Raw genomic sequence first — 7429 nt, forward strand, 5'->3', positions numbered from 1 at the left:
CCTTGTCTCCTTTCTGGTCTTTTAAAAAGAACAATATGATATTCACCTCCAAATGTAATAGCAGCCTATAATGCCACTTGTCTCACACTAGAAGTCAATGTTTGACCTAAGGACATCACATCTCTCCAGTCCAGTTCATAGGTCTGAGCAAGTCCCCTAAAAACCTGAACATACTCATCAAGATTGTCTGAAAACTTTCCCAGACCTTTTTGACCTGCCTGAGGTCACTGAGAGCAAAGTCTCATGTGCTCATAGGTAGGGCTTTGGGGAGGTGATTGAATCACAGGGCCATGATACTCATCAATGGATTAATCCACTGACAAGTGTATAGCTGACCTCTTCTCAAGGTCATCACTGAAGAGGTGCCTCACTGAGGGCTTGGCCTGGAAGTATTTATCTCTTCCCTACTCCTTTCACTCTCTCTACACTGCTGCCTTGCCATGAGCTGTTTCTCCTCTGCTATGCCACCCTGCCTTGGTGTCAGCCAACTGTGGACTGAAACCTTGACAAACTGTAAGTTAAAATAAACCCTTCTTCCTTAGAGTTGTGGGAGTTGGGTACTGTGTCTCAGCATCCAGAGAAGACACCTCATGAACAGGCAATTCTCCACAGACAAGACCCCAATGTCAACAGGCATTAGTGGTCAGGAAATGCAAAAAGGCATTTTTAAACCAGAAGTGAAATATAACATATTTTTCATTTCACTGACAAAAAACAAAAATGGAAAGACTTAAAAATATTTGGAGAGGACACAGAGAAAAAAAACTCCGTAAAGAACTCACCTCTGAGTACACAGGAATTTAAGTTGGTACACCAATTTGAGTCCAATTTATAAATTCTAAAATGCATGCACCCTGAAATGAAGAAGTTCCCCTTCTATTTATATACAGTAAAGAGACGCTGGTGAGTTACACACAAGACACATTCAATAGTGGACACTGCTGGCCAATTTAGCAGGAATGTGGACTCTCGCATTGCTTCTAGCTGTGTGAGCCCAGGTCAGTGAACAAGACAAACGAACTAGGGGTTAAACACACACCCATTTCTCTGACCCTCTCCACACAAAACTCCTGGATACACTACTGTGTAATTTTATTGATATTATAATTTTGTACCTTGTCATAGCAAGGTTGCGGGTATCAACAGTTCATTATTTTTCGATCCTGATTCATATCCCATGGCATGAATACCACAGCTGGTTCTCCCATCCTTCTATTGTAGGGCATTTTTACTGCTTCCAGTTCTTTGTTAATACAAACAAAATCACAAACATGTTGTGATTGGACATATGTTTTGTATGGACATAATTTTTCATTCCTGTCTCTGGGCATTATCTGTGACATTCTGCATTTATTTTCTTTTATTCCATTCAGTATATAGTTTTTCATTTTTTCAAAACGTCCCATAGATTTTAAATTTGAAAAGGCTTGGAATTTTTGCAATTATTTTTCTGGCTTTGGGTTCCAGCTTGACTCCAGGTGGTCAGAGAACACACACATAGTTTTGAGCATCTGAAACTTGCTGGGGTTTGTTGCGATGCCAAGTACAAGATAATCTTGGTATATGTTCCGCAGGTGTTGGTTGTTAGTGTATTCCAGAGCTGTTGACTTACCAGATGTGAACAAAAACTACATGTAGTGAATTGATAACTGGTGGTCAACTTATAACCTACAGCTGAACTGAGTAAGCATGGTGCTGGGTGTGGGAGGCCCACCTGGGGATTGTTGCCAGCAGTATAAGAGGCAGAATTGAAGGAGGATGTTGGGAGTGGAGAAAGGCTGTTGGAGCTGGTGGAAGTTGTAAGGAGCTGTTGGTTCTGTTGGAGGAGCTTGTCATGCTGGCTTTCCTGATGAACTTGGCTGCTTTCATCCACCGAGGAGCTTGGGGCCTTGTTGGCACTGAGAATAGCTTCAGTTCACTTTGGGGGAATTCTGGTCCTCAATCCAAGCATTGCTTCCTGGCTCTGGAGGGGAAGAAGGTGCACAGCACAGTCTCCTGAAGAAGCTTGCTGCATTAGCTTCCCTGATGGGAACTCAGCTGTCTTCATCATCGGAGGAGCTCAGGACCTCACTGGTGGTTAGGATGGCTATGGTACCTTCCAGGGGAGCTCTGGTTCTTACTCTGAGCATTGCTTCCTGGCTCCAGTGCAGATCCCTCAGCCTGCTAGCACAGATCCTTCATCCTGTGGGCACAGACTTCTTAGATTCCACCACTGACCTTTGGGCCTTCCCAGCGCAGAGCAAAGAAACAGGCCTGCATGAGATATTGTTATGGGCTCTGGGCCTCCAGTTGGATTCGTGGGAGGCATTGTTATGAGCTCTAGGACTTCAGCTGGACTCATGCAGGACATCTTCGTGGCATCCAGGCCCTCAGCTGGACTCTTGGTCTATAATGTGTGGACAGATTTCCTGCACACTTTTGTATATCGTTCTTTGGGTGACTATTATAAATAATCTTATAAAATATGTGTCCTGTATTATATTGTTTCCCCTTGCACAATATCTGCCAAACCATAACACTATGGTATATGTTTAAATTCTTTAAAATTAATTACAGTAAAAGTTGCATTACCATTAATTCTTAAATTACTTTCCTAATGGCAAGACACAATCCCCAAAGCCAATAGCTTAAAGGAGGAGTTTATTGGTTTGTAGTTTCAGTCCTTTGCCAATTAACTCCACAGTAGGAATAACATGGTGGAGGGGCATGGTGGGGGAAAGCTGTTCATCTCATGGCATCCAGGAAGCAGGGGATAAAAAGAGAAGCCAGGGGGAAGATAAACCCTTCCAGGTCATATGCCCAGTGACCTGCCTCTTCCTACCAGGCACTACCTCCTAATAGCACAGTTAGCTCTGAACTCATTCACAGATTAATCCACTAATGAAAATAGTGCTCCATGATCTAATCACCTTCTAAAAGCCCCATCTTGAAACACATGAACATTTAGGGGAACATTCTACATCTAAACCATAACATTTTGCCCCTGGACCCCAAAAGGTCATGTTCATCTCATTGTGGAAAATGCAGTTAGTCCATCTCTAAAAGTCACCAGTCCTTTCCTAACAATCCCAGCCCTGCTGAAAAGTCTAAGTCCAAAATCTCCTCTGAAATTCAAAGCTAACTCATAGCTGTGAGCCTCTGCAAAACTCAAAAAGAAAGCTAAACACTGCCAACATACAATGGCACAGGGTAAACACTCCCATTCCAAAAGGAAGAAATAGGGGGATAGAACCAAAGTAAGACCAAAACCCCACAGGGCAAACATTAGGTCCTATGGTTTCATGTCCAGCACCTAGGCAGGTTGTAGTTGAAAAATGTACTCCAAGGGGCTTGGGCAGCCCTTCCCCTACAAGACTGACAGTTGCACCCTTTGTGGCCTACTTCTTGGAGTGGCTCTACTCACTGCCTGTGTTTTTTCTCAGTAGATGTTCCATATTCCAGTTTCTCCAATTTCCTCAAGTTTCCATTGCACTCTCAGCTTTACTCTCATAATTTCAGCCACTGCCCTCTTAGGATGACTCTGCCAGGCCTCCCAGGCCTTGTGAAATCTGGTTAGAAAACTCCACAGCCTCTTAACTTCTATATTCTGCGTGCCTTTAAAACCATGTGGATGATGGAAGGTCTAGTGCTAACCTGAGCAGTAGCCAGGCCCCCACGGATCTTGGCTGCAGTGCTCTGTACATGAATAGATGACTAAACTCAGGAAAACATTTTCCTCTGTGTCCCTGAATGAGCAGGGCACACTGGGGCATTCTTTTTAAAAAAAAAAAATCCATACAAATGTTTAATCTATCTCTGTCCAGGGGCAGTGGCTGAGAGAGACCTTCAGAGGCCTCTGGAATGGGGGAGGGGGCTGTGGTGAGAAGACAGTGTCCCAGAGGCCATAAGTCAAGGGAGCCACCTGAAGGCAAGGCCCTGGGCCTGGGCTGGCCTGCTTCTTGGAAATCACATAAGAAGTCAGGGTGAGCTGGGGAGGTTATTTTGGAAGCTGCCACCCCAAGGTGAGCTGGGCTCCCTGGAGTCCAGGGCAGGCCTCCTGCAAAATCTGCTGCTGAAACATATATAGGATGGCCAGAAGCAGAACCTCAAGGAATTCTTGAGGACATTGGAGAAGAAACTTGAGGGGTATCTCTCAGGGATGGGTCATTGTAACCCCTGCTTGAGACTGGCTCACACCACATTAGTCCCCAAGGAGGAAAGCAGTGCCAGGTCTGTGCTTCTTGAGCAGTGATGGTAACTGCATGAGCCAATAGGTTTAAATAAAAAATAAAAATATGAAAGAAAAAAACAGCCCCTGTCTCAAATAAGCCCATAACACCACCCTGCCCCATATGTAGACAGGGAAGCAGAGGCTGGAAAAGGAGACAAGGGTGAGGGCCACAGCAGAGGCAAGATTCAGGCTGACCCCAGCATCTATCCCACCTATCATTTGTTACCCCAGGTGCATAGGATTCGCTTTCAGAGTTATCGCCCTGTTTTGCAAGTAGCCTTGGTATGGAGCAATGTCATGGCTTGATTTTGGCATCCTCCTGGGTATTTCAGGTACACATGGGTGCTGGCATCCTCTCTGCAACTATACCCATTCACATTATCCTGAATGGTCTGGGGCAGTCAGGTAGGAGGTTCCCAAAAAAGTGCCTGTAGGGGTGGTCTAGGTGGTGTGGAAACAGTATGGCCATGTCCACCACAGTACGGTGGATGACGTTCAAAGCCAGCAGGTCACTCTCTAGGCTGTGCCCAATGAGGACACTGTCAGCACTAAATATGCTCAGCAGGATGGCCTGCACATCCTGCAATATGATTCTTGTGTCCATGAGGCCATCCTCCATCATCCTGGAGAATCTGGTGGTATAGTACACAATCATTCTCAGGCTTGACAAAGGATCCATACACCACTTGCATGTTTGTCCATGTTCACCACCATGACACAGGTCAGCTGCAGGCCATACATGGTGCAAGGCGTCTCCTAGTTGAGGGCATAGATCCCTACATCAGTGTCCCCCACACTTCTTCTCAAAGACCCTCATGAAGCCCTCAAGATTCTCCCCTGGACATCCTGTACATACTGTGGCAGGAGATGCTGCAGGAGGGATGCTTGGGGTTCTCCTCAGCTGTGAAGATGACAGTAACACCTGACCTCTCAAGATGGGAGAAGGGGTGGCCGTCCTCCTTGAGCTGCTCCTGGATAAGCAGGTGTCCCTGAGGCTGCTACACAGGGTGGTCCCTTTCTGCTCTTCCACTTGGTGGCTTCTGACAAGTGGGTCTTGGTGCCATCTTGCCCCTCAGCACCTACATAGGACCCAGTCTTCCTACCACTGGGTTTGCTGAGGCTGGATACAGCACTAGAGACCAGGGCCCAGCTTCATGAGTGTGTTCACCACGATATCCAAGTAGGTGTTCTTGCTGGAGCTGTGATAGTAAGCTACCTTCTCATTCAGCACCTTCTTGATGGCCTCCTGGTTAGATGGCCAGAACTGGAGGCACTCAGTGAACAAGTTGAAACATCACTGGTGGTAGCAGTGGGGATCTTGCCCCCAAATTCCTTTGGGATAATGGGCATCTTTAAACTCTATAGGTGCACTATTTGCCATGCACTTGGGAGTGATGGGAGTGGTGGTCTTGGATACCATCCCTGATGGTGTGCAGGTCCTTAGCATTGGCCTCTGGGCTTGGGGCCATCAAGTGCTTGGCTGCTGCTGTCCAAGAGGGTCCTCTTGGCACCTGTGAGGGCTGTGACTAGGTGGAGGTTGGGCACGTGGGTGAGATGTGGACAGAAGCAGGTTTCTCTAGCTGTTGAGGGGCAGCCTGTACCTGGCTGGCCAACTCCCCTGCACCTGATGGGTCCATGGGTAGCACACTTCCTGCACTATGAGAAGCCATGCTGGGGGCACCACTGAGCCCCTTCTTGGCAAAATGTAAGATTCTCTTCTGCTCCAGGAACAGTGGGTCAGGCCTACGTGCCTTTTCTCACTCTTCTTGTACTTGAGAGGCTGCTGTGCCAGTGCTCTTTGTCCTTTGTCTTCAAGCCAGTGGACTAACTGAAGATCTGCAGACACTCCTCCATGGGGCCCTGGTCAAAGTCCACCTCCCTCCCCAGGGCCAAGTAGTCCATGTCCTCCCCATCTGCTACCTCCCTAGACCCCAAGGAGGAGGACGAGGACGAGGAGGAAGAGGACGAGCAGGAGGAGGATGTGGCTGTGGTGATACTGGTGGTGGTGGGTGTTAGGAAGTGGGGATACAGGTAAGCAGCAGGGAGGCCTTGAGCCACTTGGGCAGCTGTGTTTTGGAGATGTCCAGGCTGGAGTCCAAGTTTGAGTCCAAATCCAAGTCCATGCTGAGGATGAGGAAGGTGGGGTCCAAATCCACAGTGTCCCAGGCTCCTAGCACAGGGCCCTATTCTTCAGCTTGGGGACTTCTGGGGAGGCCCCTTGTCTACTGAGCAGGGCTTGGGCTCCCCAGCCGGAGCCTTCCTGCCACACTTCCTCTCTGGCAGCTGCTGGAGGCTGAGACAAGAGTCTCCTACCCTGGGCCCTGCCAGTGGGTGATCAGTTTTCCCTCTCTCTGAGCTAGCCACCAGGTCGCTGAAGAGGGATTTTTCTTGGTCCTGCTCAGCTCTCAGCCTTGTGCTTGGGACTGCAGGCTTGCCAGGTTCTCTTACATGGCCCAGACTTATTCCAGCCTGCCTCAGCCCCAGTCCTACATCCTGTTTTCTTCCAGGACTTGTCCTTGTGACTGCGAGTGGGTGGAATCACATTCTTCCTCTTGGTTTTGTCCTCTTTGAACTGTTCCCATCCTGCAAGGCCCTGGGGAGCCAGCATAGGCCGAGGGTGCCATGAGCAGGATCTTTGGGGGCCGCTCAGTGTCCCCTATGTCAGTCATACTGCACAGCTATCTGTTTGAACTCCCTTAGGCCACCCTCCTCAGGCTCTGGGACCTCCCTACAGGGTGGCTTCCCAGTGGCCTTACAGTCCCAGCCTTGGGCACAGTGGAGGTTCTGGCCACAACAGGCCCTCTGCCAGCTGGGAACACAAGAACATCATCTTCTGAGTCTGAGAACCTGGATTCACAGCCACCAAAGGAGTGACGAGGCTTCTTGATGGTAGGCATGTAGGGCTCCGTGTCATGGAGCCCCTGGGGCCCCTCAGTGGCCCTCTCATCCCTGGACCTGACCCTGAGGTACCAGGCTAAGTGGGGAGACAGAAACTCATACTCCAGGTCCAGCTTGAAGTTGTCCACTGCATACTTGCCACTAGCCATGGGGCTGCCATACTGCTGGTACTGGCACATGGCCTTGGGATGTACTCCAGCACACCCCTGCCTGCCTTGCCCTAACATTTGGGATATTACAAGGTGATGGACTTATTTAACCCTATGTTGACAGGTTTCCTCTTATACAACTCTGGCAGGAGAAGTTTGGGGGCCACCTAGT

At 48.6% G+C, this 7429-nt stretch overlaps 1 pseudogene; it reads right to left on the minus strand.

Moving 5' to 3' along the window:
* Positions 1 to 4464: 4464 nt before the first annotated feature.
* Positions 4465 to 5880, minus strand: LOC106148568 (annotated as a pseudogene).
* Between the last annotated feature and the right edge of the window lie 1549 nt (positions 5881 to 7429).

The sequence above is a fragment of the Chinchilla lanigera genome, unplaced genomic scaffold, assembly GCF_000276665.1.
Source record: "Chinchilla lanigera isolate Chin_1 unplaced genomic scaffold, ChiLan1.0 scaffold00023, whole genome shotgun sequence".
Lineage (NCBI taxonomy): Eukaryota > Metazoa > Chordata > Mammalia > Rodentia > Chinchillidae > Chinchilla > Chinchilla lanigera.